We start from the raw sequence: 21,559 nt of genomic DNA, 5'->3' as shown, positions 1-21,559 counted from the left end.
GGCCCCAGTGTAGCACTGGAGAGGGAGGTGAGATGGCATAGGGCCAGGTAGACATGGGGTAGAGAGGACTCAGCAGTGATGCTGGATATTCTGGAAGGAATGCTGTCAGAAAGATGAGGGATGCCAGCCTAGTCTGAAGGACACTGTGGTTATGCTGAGTGAGGCCTGAGACATCCTGAGCAGTCATAGAATCAAAGAATCCTGGGAAGTGAGCTGAGGGGAACATTTGGGGAAGCAGGATCAGGCAATGCTTAGGGTGTAGGAGAATGCTGAGGTGGGTGTGTGGGAGCCATTGGACTCAGTATGGGCCATGGAATAGTTGTCTGACTCCACTCACCTGGCTTTCACTATTACCAGCACGGAGCAGAGCTGTCCCAGCATCCATGTTGGTCCCCAGGCCATATGTGTGGTACGAGGAACAGCACTCTTGCGGTTGTTTCTGTACTCTGTCTGGGGTGAGAGGAGGCCAAAGAAATTAAGGTCCAAACATAATTCTATCACCTTTGAGCGCCAAAGCCCTGGCCACTGCAATTGTCTGAAGTTCCCTCCTCCCTACCCAGTTATCCCCAAATGCATAAACAACAGAGCTCCAGGGCTTGTGCAGCCTTGGCTTTTGTTCCTCCAGTGCTGCCTCCCAAATGAAGCTTCAGTTTGATGTTAATCACCTGCTTCTCTCTGATCAGTGGTCTCCAGTGGAGAGACACTGCTCAGTCAGGGTAGACCCTGATTTCCTCTGGAAACTCAGTTGGTGACGTTCTCCCTCACAGTGCCTAGCTCTTATGTATTCGAGAGATAGCGTGCCACCTAGCACAGATGCCTGCAGGCAGATCCCAGTACCTGCATTCAGCTCTTGCCATAGTAGTGAAATAACTCCCTGCTGCAAGGTTCCTGAGTGCAGTGTGGACCGGGCTGAGGGGAAACAAGGGCCAAGAGCAGCTATGGGCAAGAATGATGGACAGGCACCTGTGGGACACTCTCCTGTTGAACCATGCTTTACTCCAAGGCAGAACAGCACAAGTGGCCTGAGAGAACCGTAGCAGTACAGGATACTCTTTGCACCAGGCCAACCTGGAGAGCTATGTGGTGTCATCCGACATCTGCTAGTGAGCCTTGGAGTGTTGCCTTTTCCAGTTTTATCTCCGGTGAGCTATGTCTCCTTCCTGAGCTTGAACTACAATGTCATCTGTCAGGGTGGCTAGTCCTGTGATGTGTCTAAGAGGATGTAATGACCTCTAGGAACATGCTCACATGTCATCCAGTGAGTGTTAAAACTCATGTCGTCATATCATTATCATTATCATGATTTCCTCATTACCCTCACTACCACCATCCTTAGAATTGGCATCACCATCAATATCATCACCATCACCACCTAACCACCATTAACATAATCACCCTCATTATCCTTACCATCATCAACATCATCCATCATCACTGCCCTCAGCACCATCACTGTCAATACCACCCTCACTATCATCAGCACCACCACCACCACCATCATCATCACCACTAATAATACTATCAACACCATCAACTTTACCACATCTGACTTAGGGCTACTGTTACTGTGATAAAAACATCATGACCAAAAACAACTTGGGAGAAAGAGGGTTTATTTAACTTACACGTCCACATCACAGTTCATCACTGAAGGAAGTCAGGACAGGAACTCAAGCAGGGTGGGAGCCTGGAGGCAGGGGCTGATACAAAGGCATGGAGGGGTGCTGCTTACTGGCTTGCTCCACATGCTTGCTCAGCCTGCTTTGTTATAGAACCCAGGACCACTAACCCACTAGTGGACCCACCTGCAATGGGCTAAACCCTCCCACATCAAATCTCTAATTAAGAAAATGCCCCACAGGCTTGCCTACAGCCTAATCTGATGGAGGCATTTTTTTTTCAGTTGAGATCCCCTCCTCTCTGATGACTGTAGCTTGTGTCAGTTTGACACAAAACTAGCCAGGACAACATCCAATATCACTTTCATCAATAACCATCACCACACAACCACCATTACTGTCATCCTTATGCTCATCATTGTCTTTGTCCTCACAGCCACCATCACCTTTGTCATTAACTATCAGCATCTTCGCCATTATCACATACCACTATCGTATGATCGTCATCCACCCTTCTCACCACCTTCACTACCACCAACATCACTGTCACCATCAATAGTCTCACCGTTACCACACAACCATTATTTTCACCATCACCACCACCATCATCACCTTCACCACACAACCATCACCATGATCCTCCCTAGCATCATCATTACCACCATCACCCTAACCACCCTCTCATCAACATTACCATCATCACCATCATTGCCACTATCACTATATGAGAAAGAAAAAACAACCCTGTCCTTCATACAATGCTAAGGTGTATCAAATGATGATGCTTGGGTATCGTTTGGTAGCACAGAAAGACGTCTTAGGAAATGAGCTTAGTGAGACTTTCTTTGCCCTGAGATCTGTGGTCCTCTTTGTATAGAAAACGCCTGTCTAAAATAGATCTGGCCATGACCCAATCCCCTATGTCAGCATCTTGGTCATGGGTCCCAGCTGATTATCCAACACATGGAGGCTTAGGGAAGCAGTGGTTTGTGAGGCTTGTGAAGTGCAGTGGGTCTCTCCTTTCTCTCCTTATCATCCTCAGAGGACGACAAGGAAGAGAGAGAGCATGGAAACCATGTGAATAGCACAGATGAGAAGATGCTGAGAGGAAGTCTGTGAAAAGTTAGGAGCATGGGAGGACACAAGAGGCTACAAGCAACAGATCCCTTGAGACATAAGCAGGGTCACCAGGGAGTTGTGGGAGCCATGGACACTAGAAAATCCTAGGAACTGGAAACTAAAGGAGACGTGTATGGATGCAGTACCAAAGGTATGGGCATGATGTGGCTGCAAGTCCTCTAGGAGAACTGCTGATGGAGGAACTCCCTACATACCACCACAGTGGACTAAGGAAGGACACGCCCAGAAGGCAATGCCCAAATGGAGCAAGGAAGTGTCCAGGTTTGTGGACTACAAGTCTGTTATGACTTGTGTTCTTGCATTGTGGTTCTTGGATTTATGCCATGATCCATCAAATCCTGGGGTGGAGAAAGTCCCTGGAGACTGTGGCTTGCTAAGGTAGCAAGATGGCTACTCTGCCTTCCATTATTTAAGCTCAGAGGTGAGGGAGGGAGGCTCTGCTGCTACACAAAGCCTCTGGTTAGCATGTGGAATCTCTTGGCCACACATTAGCCTATAGGCTTTATCCTGAACCCCTGGGAAACATCCATTATGAAATGCAGGAACCAGGATCATTCAACCAAGAAAAGATCTCAGCGTTCATCATGGAGCCTGAGGAGAGCAACACATCAAAGACAGGACATCCTGACTGGTCCATTGAGGACAACTGTCTCTATAGATGGGAAATATCTCATCTGCATCCCAGAGGTGGGACAATGAAGAGTCTTCAGAACATATGGGAAGAAATTAGAATATTAAAATTAGTAAAGTAGGTACTAAAGCAAGGTAAGATGTGAACTCGTAGAAATTCCCTCATGTAACACAACAAATGCACAAAAGGCAATGATGTGGACTATGGAGAAGCTACTGGTCTCACCTGTGCAAGAAGCTCAGTGCTAGAACACCAAAAGGTCAAAGAAATAACAGAAAAGTTAGAGTGAAGATGTTATAATGAAAGGCCATCTACTGGGGCAGAGGGACCGAAGGCTTTAGAGAAAGTATAGAGAGAAGAGCACAGGGATAAAGGAAGATGAGCTGAAAAGCCCTATCTGCACTTTCAGGACCATGAGGAGGGAAGAGCTGACACTGTTAGGAAAAAGGAAAGTAGGAAAGAGCTATGAGCAGGGCCCCAGCATGAGGCTAGCTCTCAGCTGCTGTTTTGGAGTCTGGGGTAGTCCTCTGCATCTCCCTGAGAGCTCAGTTACGCCTGAGGATCAGTATGTATGCCTAAATATTTTCAATTCCATCACTTTCGCTCCAGGACATATGAAAAATACTGTCCTGAACTGAGCATGGACAGAAGCCTTGAGATCGAAAAACCATCAAGTCCAGGTAGGGATGCTGAAGAGAATGATGATGGGCAGAGTCAAGGGATGTTCATCAGCTCCTATAGAGAATCTTCTAGAACACCTAAAATGTGCCACATACCACATGCCACAATACACTCCATACATGTACCACATGCAAGTGACACATACAAATGAACCATAAAGACACATAGCACATGAACCACACAGTAACCCCCTGCATAGTGTGTTGCAAATATATATCACATATGCTACATACCACATGGTACACCACATGTGTGGAACATGTCCTCCATACACATAGCACATACATCATTATATATAATTATACCACTTCACTTATGTCACACATATTACACACATGACACCCACTACTATACACTTCACACACCTCTGCCCTGTGCACAACATATCTCATGTAAACCTCACACACATCATATGCACACTACACACACACACACACACACACACACACACACACACACACACACATACACATACACACACATACACATACACACACATACACACACCCACACACACCAGGCATGTCATGAAGACTCGCCTGGTGCACACGCCTGCACTCAGGAAGCCCAGACCCTCTGCGCTTTTCTCTAAGGTAATGTGGAGTGAGTCTGACTTCACCAAAACTTCTCCAATCCCCCATTTCTTTTTGAGACAAGCAGTTTATTTCCCCAAAGAACAACAATAAATCAGGTCAATATCTTTATGAGCAGAAAGTGATGATTTCTTCAAGATCTGAAATGAACTGACAGTACTTAGATGCCCAGGGCTTTGTGCACTCACAGGTCAGGGAGCTGCAGTCCAGGCATGGGCTCTGAGGAGTGAGAAGTCTCTGGCCCACAGGATGGCAAGAGTACCATAGCCAGGGACTCTAACACAACAGTACTTAACACAGTGTCCAAACTGATGCTCTGTTGGTGTTTCAAGAAGAGATCATAGACTGTTCAGTGATACTCAATCAGGATAAATCAAATTAAAAGTTCAAAAGTGAATTTTTACTGAGCATAGAACCTGCAGATGCTTCACTGAGACTTGGACTCTGGACCATATATTGCTGATATTATTGTCTGTCACCATTTAATGAGCCCCTGCCCCTAAAGCTGATTGGCTTCTAACAGGAGCACATGCTTCTGATCTAGCTTCTGAGGTTGCAGCAGCTGGAGCAGGTGTGAGTCCCCCGAGGCTGTGTCAGTGCAGCTTTCTTCATGGCTCAGTGAGACTCAAGAGAACCCAAGAGCATCCAGTTGCCTCATCTTATGCCTCATTCCATGGGTGGCAAAACAAGATGTGAGTACTATGGATTGGTCACAACAGGGGTATGGATATCAGGAGGCAGGCCATCCGTCTAGCTGACTAGACTGCCGGGGATCAAAGTAGGTTTTTCACAATGACACAAAAAAGGAGATGGCTTCTAAGCATGGAGTCATGGAGGCCCAGATATAGAGCCTGTAGAGATGGTGGATATGGGAAAAGCCCACACTGCTGGCCTCTGGCACTCTAGGCAGCACATATGACCTGCATGATCCTGAGCTGGGCATCCACAATGGAGCTCAGAACACCTAAGACCATAGTCCATGCAGTTTGTCTCATGCCACCCATGGTGGCCATCTTACTGCACTTGGTGTCATGATGGCCCATCTCCAGGAAGCAAGACTCAAGCAGGGCCAGAAGGCTGATTCCTGAGTAGTCAGATTATCACCATAAACTCAAGTCCTTTGACTGACCTGTTGTCCTTGTATGGATAGTGGACGTACCCTGTAGCTCTGAAAGACCCTGTAGCAGTGAAAGTCTTATCACTGGTATAGGTTGTGACTCAGCAGGAAAACAAATAACCCATTTATTCACATTTAGAAAGTTTGTGGCTATAAGGGTAGGACCTTGAGTAGATAGAGTGGACTGAATCTGTTACCCTGTGAGCTCAGAAGTATGTCTAGGGTGTCTAGAGGACCTCAGCAGAAGATTGACAGAGGTGGACTCATCTTAAACACACCTCTAGCCACCCTACTCATGATGACAGGACCTTAGCCATCTCTTTCCAGTGCGTCAGCCTCTAGGCTCTGGCAAGGGAGCAAGCAGGAAATTCAAATGAAAGGGAAGCCTCTCACAAGCCTCCTGCCTCGCTCTTTTCCTCTTGAACCTGAAGCCACAGTCACTGAGGTCATATAGAGGCCACCCACAGTGACTTTCCACTCTTGGTTTCTTCCTGGAGGGCTCATCAACCTCATGAGCTTATGTAGAGATCTACCCATGCCACGCATACTGTGGGTATAGGAAATCTGGATAATACCACAGCTCTTATCCTTCTAACACAGCTCAAGGCAGGGACTAAATCCACAGGGTCCTGGGCATGGTGCCTTTCTCTTCCCTTACACATGCACACTGACACTGTATCTTCTCTGATGTTTCCCATGCAAGGAAAGCAGCCTGGGAGCCTAGCATGGTGCCTGATGCTGGCTTCCTTTCTCCTCTGTTGGCCACTGTTTTCAGAGCCTCCCCTACAAATCACTTGATTGAGCTCCAGCATTATGATTGCTAAAATAAAGGTAAGTAGTCCCCTACATGAGAGTGTTATACATGTCAGCCTCAAATTGCAAGACTCAGTTTCCTGCCTTCCTTGTGATTAGCACCTCATGGATGTTTGTTGAATGTACATATAAGCCTGGGAACATATAGTGTGGGCGTCTTCCATTCATGGCTGGTACATGCATCTACAGAGTCCTTGCTGAGAGGCCTGGACACTCACTGCTTCCTTTTTATCCATGAACTTCATTCCCTGTTCCTGTTGGGACCATGTGAAGCCCCTTAGCTGGGAGGGTGGATCTTTGTTCTTCATTCCCTATTGGTAATGTGAAGGAGAGATAAACCTGTTTTTGTTATGATCCCAAGTGTGGGATCGGAACGGTCTTGTGAGAACAGGTGAGGTTAATCCACTAGAAGACAAACCACCTCGTGTGGGAGCTTGATTGTTGCCAGCTGAAAAGAGCCCCTAAACAGACTCTGGGAGGAGATATATAAGTGAGCCAAAAACAAGAGGCGGGGCCTTTGGAGACTTGGGATAGTCTTGGCTGTTCATCACTCCACTTCGAGATGCTCCTAGAGAGAACCACTCGAAGGAAGGCTCTGGGGCTCTGGGCTTCTGCTAAGGTTCCGGGTTCTGATTACTCCAGACTCCAACAGAAAAAAATCCTACTGATTACGTCAGAAGAATCATTTCTTGGAACTGATATCTTTAATCCTTTTTTCCTATTGTTTTGGTTAGTTGGGTTACAAGTTGGTTAATAAGTTTGTAATAAAATATATTGGTTAAAAAACTAAACCGACAGTAATAGGTACAGAATGGGAGCAAAGCCTTCTCATTTCTACTTTTCTTCAGCAGATCAAGTCAAGAAATGGTCCTTCCTGGGTCCTACCTTCTCCACCATCCCCTACAAGGATGTGGTGTAGATATGGGCCTTGAGAAGCTGGTCTAAGAATGATCATGAGAAATCAACGTATCTGCCTTCATCTGGCCTGGGAGCAATGGAAACTGACCTGTTCTCTCTTAGTCTCTAAGGAGGTCACTTTGCAGGACATATCCTCTCTTTTCCTGGTATGGCTTGCAAAGGACCCACCCTGCAAGCTACCACTAACCTAGTAAAAGCAGTTGAAGAAGGGTGTGTCCTGCTATTGGCCATGGGGCAAATGTTATACAGAGAACAAACTCACCTCTGGAGGCTTCCACAGAATCCCACAGGTCTACACTTCCACCTCTAGCCCCAATGGCTGGCTCACTCATCCATGGACTCTTCAAGGAAGATATACCTGTGCCCCATAGTCCTACCCTAGGACAAGCAGGAGAAGGAACTTCTGTTGCATTGAGTGGGTTAGATTAACAGGTATGTGGTATGAACAGGGTCTTATCAGGGGCCCTGGTGATATGGGGTGACATATTGATTGCTGTGGACCTGTCTTCACTAGACGTTGGTTCTCATGGGAGTTGGTTTTGTGGAAGCTAAGAAAGGCATCACCCTGGGCAGGGAAGCTGAGAAGAAACCAAGATGTGAGGAAGAAGCATCTCCCATGGCCTTTTGGGGATGCAAGAAGAAGCATGACATCATATGGGTGGATGGGGACCATGGTGGAAAACACACACTCACTGTGGTCTGTGCCTCATGGACACTGGCATCAGCTCACCCTCAGGGCTGGCACCTCCAAAAAGTGCCAAATTGAGGCACCTTTCTAGAAAGTCGGTCTAAGAATGATCATGAGAAATCAATGTATCTACCTTCACCTGGCCTGGGAGCAATGAAAACTGACCTGTTCTCTTAGTCTCTAAGGAAGTCACTTTGCAGGACACATCCTCTTTCTACCTGCTATGGCTTGCAAAGGACATCCTGTTGCATGTGCCAACAGCAAAAGGCCAAGCTGCAAAGACAGCTGAAGAGAGCAGATTTCTTCTGGCACCTCTCTTAGAAGCTTGAAGTCTTTGTGGATGCAGCATGCCCAGGAGACTGGAGTGCAAGCGTTCAGAGCAGGTCTGACCTAGTACAGCTCCCCACACTAGCAGTCTGGGTCTTTAGTATTTGGTCCTGCTATATTGGGGATTTCTTCACCACCTGTTGAGTTGCCAGACACTTCAGCCTTGCCTTGGCACCCTGAGTGTCCCATGGTGTCTCTGTAACAGAGAACAACATGAACCACATGGCTCTGGAAGCTCTACAGGGCTAGCCTGGATAATGACCAAGGCAGAAGCCCAGGAGCCATTTTTGGTTCAGATGAACCATTTATCCAGGTGTATCTAGGGCCTTCCTTGCCTTCCAGAAATCTTATAGTCCTGGGAAACGGTGGCCTCTGAATCAGCATATGTGGGTGCAAGGGCCTCCATACCTCAAGTATGTGTGTCTGTCATTGGTATCTTCTATCAGGCCTCACAGTTTTCAGGAGCTGCGATTACCCTGCAAAAGGTGAATGTGTGCTTCAGCAGAGCCTAGTATGAGTGCATTGGGAACACAGGTGGCAGGCAAGTACAGGAGCTCAAGGCAGCAGCTCAGGGCATCTTCTGGGTGCCTAGTAGGCTTTAGGCTGGCCTCCTTTATGTGGATGAAGCTTACTGGACTCATCTTGGGTTTGAGAGGTCCATCCCAGACTGGAGTGTGTGGAAACCTGCTTGGCTAGTGCTGTGGTCCCACTCTTTCTGTAGACTCCAAGAAGTCACAGTGTGCGCACCCACAGTGTGTTGATGGAGGAACCCCAGATACAAGCAGGAAAAGGGATATGTGGACAGGCAGGAGAACTCAGGACCACTACTGTAGTCAGCCTCCACAGTGCGGGGAAGGATAGTGTGGTCTTGCCATAGGTGTAGCTGGGCAGCAGGACTCAGCTGCTCAGCAAGGAACAAAAGCTGCTGTAAAGCGAAGAGTCAGAAGCACTGATGGGCAAGGGGCCCATGGCCTGAGTGCAGAAATAGATCTAGAACAGTGAACAGTGGCCTGGGGTAGATCAAACTTCCTCCTCCTGAGATGAATGCAATCTTGTCTAATGACAGGGACCGAATGATCATAAAGGACAAAAATCCAGGTGAGAGCAGAGGCAGGGACACAGCAGCCAGCATGGTTCCTCCGGTTTCCATGACTTTATCATATATGTAATCTTCCTTTCCTGGCCCATGGCCCCTGAGCACTCCTGCTTTTGTTACTAGTGTGTTTGGTGGGAACAGAGTTGCACTGGGTTGACAAGTCTGATTGAGCAGCAACTGGCCTGGAGGAGTCCTTAATAAAAACAAGCCATTGCAAAGCCAAGGTCACAGCTCTACTGTGTTTGGAACACCACCACACATGGCGGAGCCACGTTGTTCTCTGTAATTTTCCTACCTGCATGATACCCATACATGTGTGGTATTGACCTTTCTTCTCAGTGGATGTAAGGAATATGCACTCTTATTAGTTAGTCACTCTGTAAGAAGGCCCCAGCTCCTTTAGGCTGCCAGCTGAGAGCCTGAGTTATTTTGGCCCTGAAAACACTCCAGAGTTAGGGAAACTCCCACTGTGGCCCCGTGAGTCACCCTCTTGTCTCAGTTGAAGTGTGAGTGTGACACCTGGAAATTCACTGGGAACACGTGTGAGGGAGGGCACAGGGAATGGTAGTGACTTGGTGGACTCTTAATAATGGCAGCCCCAGATTGTCGCTCTGAGGACCATCATCCTGGGCTCCTTCTGGCCTCTTCAAAATCCATGTATTCTTCCAGGATCACAAAGATCCCAGGGGGAGGTACCCTGGCTGTGATAGGCTTCCCACCCACACCCTGGAGATTGGCTTCTACTTACCTGTTGCTAGTGTTGATGCTGGGGATCAGGACATTTGCATCTGAGGCCCAAGCTCTACTCTCTTGGCTGGATTTCTTTTAAGTCTCTCCTCTTCTGAGCATTCTCCCCTTTTGAGACATCAAACTGAAAGGCAGTGTGTAGGTGTCTTTAGCCAAGCATTTTGTCACCCAACAGAAAAAGTAACATGCATAGAGCCTTGCAATGCCTTCCATTCTGAACTAGCACGGGAAGGGGTCTGGGTTCACTGTGACTGGCATCTCTTGGTGGGAACCCCAGTCTATGGTTTCCTTGTCCTCAAATGATGCTACAAAAACACATTTGAGGAATGGCAGGAATGAAAATTAGCATCCAGTACTGACTCACACGGAGACACCTTTCTGTACTCCTGTGCTTCTGTCCCTGCCCCACTCACCCTCACTGTGACGATCTCTCTAAGAGAAATCATCACCACTGCTGCCTGGAACACAGAGGCACGGGCATGTACATACCTGCAGATACCACTGCACAGTCTGCCTCTGTGGAAGTTTCTGTTAGGAGCTCTCTACACCATGTTACCAACAAGCATGACAACTCACACTCAGAGCAAGGAGTTATGGTGAAACTCATTCCAACCTCAAAGGGCCCTGCTGCCTGATGCCTTCGAACAATTACCCCCTGCAGCTTGTCAACCAAATTGAGGAAGAGTAGCAAAATAGTTAGCAATATAATTAGTATAATTAATAAAGTATACTTAGAGATATAATTAAGAAAAGGAACTTGAATTTATACAATAAGTTTCTCTTTTAAGCAAAGTTTATTTTTACTTTAGTGTATGGATATTTTGCCTTCATATATACATATATGTGTGTATACATATATACATGTATATATACACACATATATGTACACACACACACACACACACACACATCTCTAGCCCCATTTACCATTCTTTAAGTTGTGTCTCAGACCTGGCACTAACTGTGCTACCAGAAAGCTTGTCTGTTTCCCAGAGTGCCTTGCACTTCCTCAAATCTTTGTGGTCAGATGTGGCAGATTCCCCAAGCTTGCTTATACAATGTTTGATATTCAACATTTTTAGAATTTTGTTGTGTTAGTTGGCGTGTTGCTACTGTAAAAAGTCACCATGGCCATAGCAACTCTTATAAAGGAGAACATTTCATTGGAGCTGGCTTATCATTCAGAGGTTTGGTTCATTATTGTCATGCAGGGAAGCATGGTGGCATGCAGGGGACATGGCGCTAGAGAAGGAGCTGAGAGTTCTCCATCTGGATTGGCATGTAACAAGAAGAGAATACCACACTGGGCATGGCTTGCGCATCTGAGACCTCAAAGCCCACCCCCCACTGGCAAGCTTTTTCCAACAAAGCTACATCTACTCCAATAAGGCCACACCTCCTAACAGTACCTGTGGGGCGAACCTTCAAACATGTGAGTCTATGGGGGCCGTTTCTGTTCAAGCTACCACATTTGTGTAATGAAATTTGTCTTTATTCTCACATATGGCCCATGGATTTTCTATGACTCTGAAGTCACAGGATGTTACTCTAAATTTTATCCTGAGATTCTTTTTTCCTGTTGTTTGCTATTTCCCAGTTGATCCATGATAGACTTATACTCTTTTTACTACAAGTGTTGGCTGGCTATATAAATACCAATAAAACAAGGGTCTCTCTTTCCTCTCTGAAAATAGGACCTCCATCTCTGCCGTTATCACAGTTTCTGTATCAGAACTGTTTCAGAGCCCTTTGCTGTTTCAGTCATGTGTTTATTGGTGCCTGGGTCAGAGCCTTGCTGTTTTCTTTTCTGCCACTCCATATTAAGCTCTGATGTTTGACAAGGAGCGTGTTTCTTCTCTGTCAACCTTCTTAAGCACAGTCTCAGGTCAGGTAATTTTAACATTATTCAGGAAAACCCCATACTGATGCTATTTAGAACACCTTTATATTTTGATTAAAGAAAATGCTACAGAAAACTCTTATTTTTATTTTGCTGACTTTTCTTACCAGAAGAAAACAATTTTTTTTATTTGTCTAGAGTCTTCCTCAACACCCAGCACAACTTTATATTTGTCCCTCTGGGGGATCTGTGCCCTTCTTGTTTGGTTGTGTACACTGTGTGTAACTTACGTGTCTAGGAGATTATCTCCATCCCAAGATAAACCTGCCAGTAAAGGGTGAAAGCAACTAGTTTCTGTTTATTTCTTTTTTTATTCAGGTAACCTTAGCAATCATCCTTTGTAGTGTAGAGTCTTATTACATGCAATAGTGACAGAAGAGACAAAATCCAGTAGCCAGCTGCGGGGGGAGGGGGGAGGCAGGGTGCTCCCCACATGTTTGAGGCTGTGGATTTTCTACTCATGGATCTCGCAGATACCAGCTCCGCCTGAAGGCTCCAGTCAAGTCTCCAAAATGCACAAACCATCCCCCACCCCAAGTGCTCATGTGTGTGGTAGGGATGGGTGCACAACACTTGTTCCCCTGAGAGAAACAGGCTTCTCTAATGTCTAAGAGGCCCCTGTGCCCACAAACATTCATGGCAAGAGTGGATCTACTAGGTAGAGCTGAAGAAAGGGCTCCCAGAAAGCTCAGAACCCCCCCAAAGTCCAACACCCATCAAAGACTAAGGCCTTCTTAGAAACAAAGAGGACACATTGTGATAATCAAAATGCAAAATTAATGAAGGGTGTAAATAGGCAATTTGAAGAAGAAGATGTGCTAATAGAAGTTCAAACTCATTTTACTAATAATTATATATGTGATTGGCTTTCTGTCTTTCAGGACTTTGATTGACAAGGCTTAAAATAATTGCGAGGAGAGAGCAAGGCGGTGGGTTGGCATTCATCGCGCTTGTGGAGAGAGACTTGCAGCCTGTTCCTATTCAGAAAACACTGTCCTTTGCCTGGAAAGCATCGGGTTGGTGAGTGGTGTCCACACACACACACACACACACACACCACAGCTTGCTGAAAATAAGTGGCGATGGGCCTCCCTGTTGACGCCTGCAGCACACCCTTCTCTCATCCCACAGAGGACCAGCTGTGCTGCTCACCAGCGCATGCTCTTGTCTGTCATCTTTCCTCAACCTTTTCTCCACCTCCTTCCTAATCTTCAAGGGGCATTCAGGAGTCTCCTGCAGGCAGGAAGATTTGGCTGGTTTCCCCGGCTTCCCTGCTTGCTTCTGTGTCTACCTGGAGACTGCTGCTTTTGACCCACAATGCCTCTTAGGCTCCTTTCCTCCCTTAGTGCGGAGCTAGAAGTGAGATCTCTTTTGTTCTCAGTGAATCTAGGAGCAATGCGCTCAGAGAACAGCACAGCTGGGCTGTGAGGCAGGAGGTTAGCTCTGGGAGAGGCTTACCAATGGTACACACACACACACACACACACACACACACACACACACACACACACACACACACACAAAACAACAACAGGCCAAAAAAAAAAAAATACCGAAAGAGGTGATTAAAGTCTACTAGCTGTTTCAGCTCACACTGGCTTCAGGGAGCATTAGAGAGTGCCCTTCCCCCCCCCTCCCCCAGTGAACTCTTCAACTTTGGGGGAACTTAAACCCCAATACTATTCTTACATTTTAAGCATCTAATTATATCAGATTGAATTCTGGGTAAACTTGGCTTTTGAGAAGGGCCCACCCTGGGGAGGCACAGGAGAGAATGGATGACTGGGAAAGAAAGATATAAGCCCCACGCTTGCTTGGATTCCAGAGGTGGGGGCCACTCAGCTTGACCCACTCTTTTGCCAGAACGTCTTCTTGCATCCTCCATGCTTGCTCTAATTAAGCTCCTGATTGCCCAGTGAGCTACAGGGTTCAGTGTGAACTCTTCTCTCTCAAGAACGTCAGAACTCAGAGTGTTCCTGGGGTCAAGACCAACATGAGATCTCCCTATCATGGGCCAGCCTTGAGGCTGAGGACCCTGGTGTCAGATCAGCCTTCAGCTTGTTTAGGGACCCGTGACCACGCATCATGTCATCACTTTCTAGGTATGAAAGGTGATGGGTGCAGAGTTGCCTACTGGAACCTCGTCTTTCAAAGGGAGGCCATAAGGAGCCACCAGACCATAAGGGTGAGTGTGCAAATCACTTCCCCAGGTTTCTGCTCTGGTCCTGAAGGGTAAACAGGGATCGGAGGTTATATGTGCTCCAGGCGACAAGGGCATGACCAATGGCTCACAGCAGTGGCAGACAGCACCAGCAGAGTGTTCAGGTCGTGAGGTTCTAGGAACAGGATGCATGGAGAGCATGAAGGAGCTGCAGAAGCCTTGGGATTCCCTGCATTGATGCTCTGGGAGCCTGACACCTTGCTCTGCTCTGTGCCCACGTCCCTGGAGGAGCTGTGATATTGGAGTCGTCCTCTGCTTCTAGTCACCCTTCCAGGCAAAGTGCTCTGAAGCAGGCCTCATGGCAGAGAACCTAGATGTCTCAAGTCCCCCAAAACCAACCCCCTGTCCTCTACAGAAGCTTTTGGGATGGCAGGCTGGAGCTGTGAGTCTGTGTTTTCAAAAGGCTGGATGCAGCTGTTGGCCTGATGAGTTGGGTGGACCAGATGGGGAGGGTGGCTTTTGTCTCCTTTGTACATTGCAAAGGTTAGCATCCCTGTGACCTTTCTACTACAAAGGGCTCACTTAATGAGTCCTCTGGCAGTCAAGGACATCCTAGGCTGGCAGCCATGACCCTCATTATTGTGCCCAATTGCTGAGCTGAGTCCATTCCAGGTTCTGAAGAAAACAGTAGACAATACATTCCTTGGGCTGTCACAAGAGCCAGAGGCAGCGTCCCCAGATGCCAACAACTGAGACAGAGTTTAACGCTCCGGTCCCACAGGCCCATGTAAGGGTCTGAACTCCAATGAAGCAGATAAAGACCAGCCCAGAAGGATGTCCTCAGTATCTACGCTAGGGTCGCATGGGATGGCTGCCTCCTAGTGGGCACAAGCCATGCTCAGTAGGACCAGGTGTCCTGTGGAGCAGGGAAGAAGAGAATTGGAATGCTTAGTGGTCACAAGTCTACTCCAACCCCAGTGGTATAGCTTAACTGAGAATTTCTCCCTCAGGTTCATAAGTTGAACAATTGATGCCCAGTTTGAGGTGCTGTTTGAGGAGCTTTTAGGAAGAAATGGGTTCTTGGGGGTAGTGGGCCAGGCCCTGTCTGTTGATTTCTGGAACCTTCCCTTTGTCCAGGATTGTACTCCGCCATTTTCTCACTGCAGAAGGCTTCTCTCCCCTGAGCATGCTTTCCTTGTCTTGTCACTCTGCTCAATTTTGTACTTAAACTTGACTCCAAAAATTACATAAAACATTAAACAGAGAGTCCTCATGTGCCCCCTGCCACTGATACCTATTTTCAGCACAAGAACAGGTTCCTCTTAGCCCAGGTGTGTAGCTTCTGCCTCGCTGTACTTTTGCAGAAGGCCAAGCCCAAGGACCACAGTGCATCCATGCCACTCAAGCCTGGATTAAGAGCTTGAGGTTTAATTTAAATAAAAAAAAAATGACAGGGAATCATGACTATTCCTATCTCAGCAGCTCCTGGGGAGGCTGTCTGATACAGGGCTCTGGGTGTCTGAGGGCTACAGGAGAGCTCAGATCAACAGAAGGTGGGCTTTGAGATCAGCTTGGATTATATGGACTGCAGACACCGACCATGTCCAAGGTAGACACTTATAGGACAGACTGACAGACATTGGGGTGTAGAGGTCTGCACCTCATCACCCACCCCACACTGGAAGAAATATTCATCCCCCCCCCAATTTTCTGAAGAGGTGCTATATCTTGGGAGACGTTGGTCCCTGAAGATATTGACTCCAAACCCTCCCCTTTCTCCTCCTCCTCCTATTCTTCTTCTTCTCCCTGGTGTGGAGACCACTTTTGTAAGACCTTATAAGAGCTGCCTTTTCACCCTCTGGAGGCCTGGGGTGAACTCATAGTCCCTGAAACCAGAGAGAGGTATAGCCTCCGTACACTGAAGGTCATTGCTGCTGAAAAGGTACTGTGAGTCAGGAGGCCACAGTTTGTGAAACGTTACCAGGGCTGGCTTTCCTGGGCATGGTGGGATGTCATAACCTCCCCCAGCACTTCCTGGGGCACCACTCAGGCCTCAGTTCAACTTCTGTCCCACACTGTGCAGGTCAGGAGCCTCACAGCTTGTTGAGAAAGGGACGGGTACAGCATACCAAGTGTGTGGTATAATCATCACTCATCAAAAATAAGTGGGCATGGACTGACAGAATCACTGAGGTCCATCCAACCAAGGCAGTCCTTGCACACTCCAGTGGCTTGACACATAGGCTGCATCCTCAATGCCCAATGTTGACCCAAGAGCCAGGAGAAGACCTCCACTGTTGGCAAGGCATGTGACCCTCAAAGGTGTGTACTTTTAGCCCAGGGACCCATCTTTGCCTCTTCCATCCTGGCTGATGTCCCACCAGACCTGGCCTTTTTCTTATCCCCCCATATCAGGGAAGCAGAGGACACGTGCTGCTCTTGCTCCTCTGACAGGCAGAGAATTGTGTAGGTTATGAATATCAACTGGCGGGTGACAGGTGACAGACGTCGCCAACCTTCAGCTCCAGACTAAAATAACATAGTATTGACCTTGCTTAGAAAGGCTACCAAAATAGAAAGCTCAATACTCTCTATTTTAACTGACAGTTAAAAATTCAATAAATCTCCCTGTACCAGACACCTGTATGTATGTAATCAAGCTAAGTAAATACTCTCAGATTTCTCACAGCAGGTCCCGCATTTCTGTGTAAAGCCATTGGCCACAGCTGGAAGGGACTGAGTTCCCCCCCACTCTAGAGAAAGGTCTTTTTGAAAAGTAAACAATCATTCGGTCAATCGTGGATCAAGGAGGGGCTCAGTAGTTGCTGTGCTCTGCTGAACTATTGACTACAGAGAGGTTCTGGGGAAGGGAGAGTTATTGTCTTCAGCTGGATACACAATGGTGAGCCCACTAGGCTCTAGTGGACAGCTGCAAACCTGCAGTCATGCAGATGGCCCTGAGTAAGTTAGTGGATCATAAGACAAACAAAAAACCTTAGATGTGGGGAAAAGACTTGTGGAACGGCAGGAGGGAGAACAGAAGTGGGAAGAAAAAAGAGTGAGGGGGAGAGTAAACAGGATGAGTTATATATACACACGTGTGTAATTGTCAATCAATAAAAAAGAAAAGGGAGCAACCTCAGGACTATAGTCATTTCGTTAAAATAGAAATAAGAAAAGATGGCTTCCTCTCCCCCGTTAGACCCAGCGTGGCCACCACAGATGAGATCCTAGTCTACTTTAACAGCAGAAGGAAGAGTTGCAGTTGTCTCCACACCCATGTGTGTATGCATCTACCCATAGCCTATGGTATAGGGCCAGGTGCAAATAAATAGTGGGTACAGAGTGGTTATGTCATTGAAGGACCAAAGAAAACCTATCATATAAAAGAGACATTTTTGATGGTCAACCTTGATGGCCAACTTGACTGGGTTTAGAGTCATCTAGGAGACTTGGTTCCTAAGTTCCGTGGACTGTAGTGATCCCTAGTATGGCTGTGTGGCCACAGAGTTGATTTGTTCTAGGTGATAGTTAAGGTCCACCTGTATATCACCCCTCAGGATAGAGCATGGCTGCATGAGACCTTGTGTCACAGCAGCTGATGGGGCAGGGACAGAGAGAACGGCTACATGGGGTCCAGTCCTGTTCTGCTGATCAATACCTCTGTGTCTCAACCCTCAACCCCTGAATGGGCTTATGGTCTGAAAAGGAAAGGTGAAAGGAAGGGTGGGCATGTGAGGGGTGCCCTGGCAGAGCTCTCAGGAGGAATGTAATCATGAGTACCAGCAACAGTGATGTCTATAGCATAGAAGGCCACAGTGGGGCGGGGGAAGAGTTTGTAGGACTCTGAGCCTCATTCTAAGCTGGAAAGGAGATGAGACAGCTTGGTTGTCCACAGCCCTGCACCCTCCAGGTATCCTGAACTCCTAAATTACAAACACCATATAGTTCTCACCAGGTCAGGAATGGAATTTTGGGAAAAAAAACTTGGTTCTGTGGGAGCACCATTACACATTGAATTCATCTGCCCAGCTACTTGGCCCATAGGCACCCAAGAGGCTCTTTTGGACCAATGCTAACTATGGATATCAGGGTTCCCACTGCCCATCATACCTTGGTGAAAGATAGAGGGCTTATATCTTAACCCATCTACTTGGTTTCTCTAGGGAAACCTGCACATGAACCTTCAGGCCTTTTCTTGTACTAACTGTACCAACTGATGAATAGCAATACTGGGCTGGAGACGTCTAGACCTTGATGATACATATCTACACAGCACAACTTTTGCATGTGTACAACATGTGCCACACACATGCACAAAAGACCATATAGAAACATGCAAATGCTTACAGGCATACACACACCCAATATATATGTACTCACATATGAACACACCAACACATGCATTAATGTATACTTGCACATGCATCACATATGCACACCCATGTTGCATCCCTGTAGGGCCCATTAAGGCTCTAGAGCATCTCACTAGGAATGTTGAGGGGAAAAAAAGAGAGTTTTGTGACAGTCTGTGGTTTTTTTTTTCAGCTATCTCCTCCGGGTGACCAGTCATGTGACTTTAGCCTCTCACACAGACTGTTGGCTTATAGTATGAGGCAGTTATTGGTGGCTGAAATAGTCCCTATTTCTGTCCCTATATCCTAGTGCAAGCCACATTTGCTCCACAGAGGAAAGCAGTGGCTAAAACAGAGTTTCCCAACTCATGAGTCACAACCCCTTTGGTGTTGTATGACCCTTTCACAGGAGTGACCTAAGACCATCAGAAAGCACAGATATTTACATTATGACTCCTAACATCAACAAAATTACAGTTATAAAGTAGCAATGAAAATAATTTTATGGTTTGAGGGTCACCACATCACAAGGAACTGTATTAAAGGGTCTCAGCGTTAGGAAGGTTGAGAACCACTGATCTAGAACCTATATATTTGGAACCAGATTGGCAGCAGCTCTGCCTAGCATGCAGCTGTATCTAGGCATCTCTTGGCAGGTGAAGGAAGGCCAATTAGTAGATTTTTGTGTCCCAAGATTCAGCGGTGCCTCCAGGGTGGGAGAACCAGAGGACAGATTAGTTTGCTTATTTATTATTTCTCCGGTCTTGGCTCCAGCAATTCTGTACCAAATTTGCCTGTTGGAATATTTTACTTGGAATGTTTTTCCTCCATCCTTGGATTGTAAACAATTGGAAATGTTGCTCCAGTGTGTGTCATCCATTTATCATTGAGTCATGCACGTGAACAGCAGGGACTCGTCAGACACAGAAATTGGGGGCCAGGCTCTCATAGTACAGGGGATGTGTGTAACAGAGTGTGGTAGACTGGGCACATGAGTGGGTGTCCCCAGGATGCCTCAAGAAAACCCATCCAGATGTTCAGAATAGTACACTATGGCTCAGAGACTTGGGGAGAGCTGAAAGACCCAGAGAACCAGGGAAGGAAAGCCTACACACTGGAGTTGGATAGGTCAGGACTTTGATTCATTGACTCACTCATCCACTTACCTGTTCACTTTTTCACTCACTCACTCATCCATTTATTCCACAGATATACATTGATAACTGACTAGGCTCCATTGTGAAGTCATTTCAAGTTCAAGTACAAAGCAGATCTAGGTTTTCCATCATGGGAGGGCTTGAGGGAGGGAGCAAAGGAAGCCTGTGCACAGGAGTCTGGCTTGATGGGTGAAAGCTACCTTGGTAAAGGGAGGAAAAACTGTGGGTCTCTGGAGTAAGATTCAAATGCATGCAGCTTCATGACATTGGAGAAACAGGACTGGAGGGAGGTGGTAGCTCTTCCAGGCCTGCACCCCCAATCTCTGTGGTGGACTACTTAGAGGCCAAGCCCCTTGAGAAAAATTACTCTCTGATGCTATGGCATGTGTGGATAGCATGTAGCATCAGAAGAAAGAGGAAAGTCCTAGATGTCACTGTTGAGCCTTGCCCTAGTTACTGTCTTAATGGGGGTAGAGCCCCCAGTATCCTTAGGTAGATGCTGAGGAACCCCAACATCACAGAGCTGGAGCAGAATACCATCTTGCTATGGACCATGGCTCTCAGCCCACTGCTCCCAGCCAAGGATTATGATGGGTCATATTCCTTGGAAGCCTAGGCAGGAAGAGAGGTAGCTCAATGCTGAGTGTTAGAGAGAAGTTCCTGCACCCCAGAGCAGGAGAAATGGGATTATAGTTCAAGTCAGCTGAAGGGAGAGCCACTGAAATGGGCTACTCACCCTCCTGTCTCCTCAGAGATCACATCCTATAATGAGCCCAAGGTGGAAGACATTGGAGATCTTTTTAAAGGAGCATTTCCATTCAGATAGTGTCAGCTTCTGCACTGAGAGCTCACAGCCTCCCACCACTATGCATACAAGGGGACCTTTCCAAGCAAGAACCATGCAAGAATTCCTCCTTTTACTAGTACTACGACGGTCAAAGGAAAGCATGTTAGCACCATGACTCCACTGTGATGTCTCCTTCAGTCTTTCTCCTTAGTCATCCTGAGACTGTGCTTACCTCTTGGACATGGATGGCAGCTTTATCTCCAGCGTTGCATCCTTGCTTTGGGCAGGAAAAGAAAAAAAAGGTTAAAATGTGAAATGTCATCCTTACCTGCTTGTTTCCAGGGTTCTTTGTGGGGGTTAGCAGAGACATTTCCACTGCTCCCTGATGCAAGGCCTGAGTCAGGTGACCAGCAGTTAGATGAGATCAGGACTGGAAGGAAGTGACATAATCTTCTTTTATTTTGTCTCCTTGCTTGGAGGAAACAGGAAGAAATACACCCATGGGAAGAAGTCATTTTCCCCTCCCAACTTCTATGAAGTAAACGGTCAGCTTTTTCTATGAGATTCAGGGAGGTGACAGAACTTTCCAGAACTGTGGATGAATTTGAAGCCAAGGAGGCAATTCTAGTACCATCTGTTGGATTCATGTATCCAACTCTCCTAAGGGGTTGGGTAGTTCATCATCAGGGTAGTTCTGCTGAAGAGATATCTCCTGTCAAGTCCTGGGAGTCCCCATGACTGGAACTAAGCAGATTTGATTGGAAACCTGTCTCTGTGCTCAGAGCAAACCTCTAATTTTGCATTAACCTGACACTTGGTGCTTGATTTA

At 47.0% G+C, this 21,559-nt stretch overlaps 1 long non-coding RNA gene across 1 annotated transcript; it reads right to left on the bottom strand.

The window, feature by feature from the left end:
• Positions 1-409: 409 nt before the first annotated feature.
• LOC311578952 lies at positions 410-21,134 on the bottom strand. The gene is made up of 4 exons (XR_014773011.1): positions 21,059-21,134; positions 10,372-10,494; positions 7,775-7,890; positions 410-439 (listed from the first exon to the last, which is right to left on the bottom strand). It is a non-coding gene; the product is annotated as an uncharacterized lncRNA (long non-coding RNA).
• Positions 21,135-21,559: the final 425 nt, after the last annotated feature.

The sequence above is a fragment of the Acomys minous genome, assembly GCF_964271855.1.
Source record: "Acomys minous genome assembly, chromosome: 12".
Taxonomy (NCBI): Eukaryota; Metazoa; Chordata; class Mammalia; order Rodentia; family Muridae; genus Acomys; species Acomys minous.
This window is presented reverse-complemented; position numbering and strand designations above follow the sequence as displayed.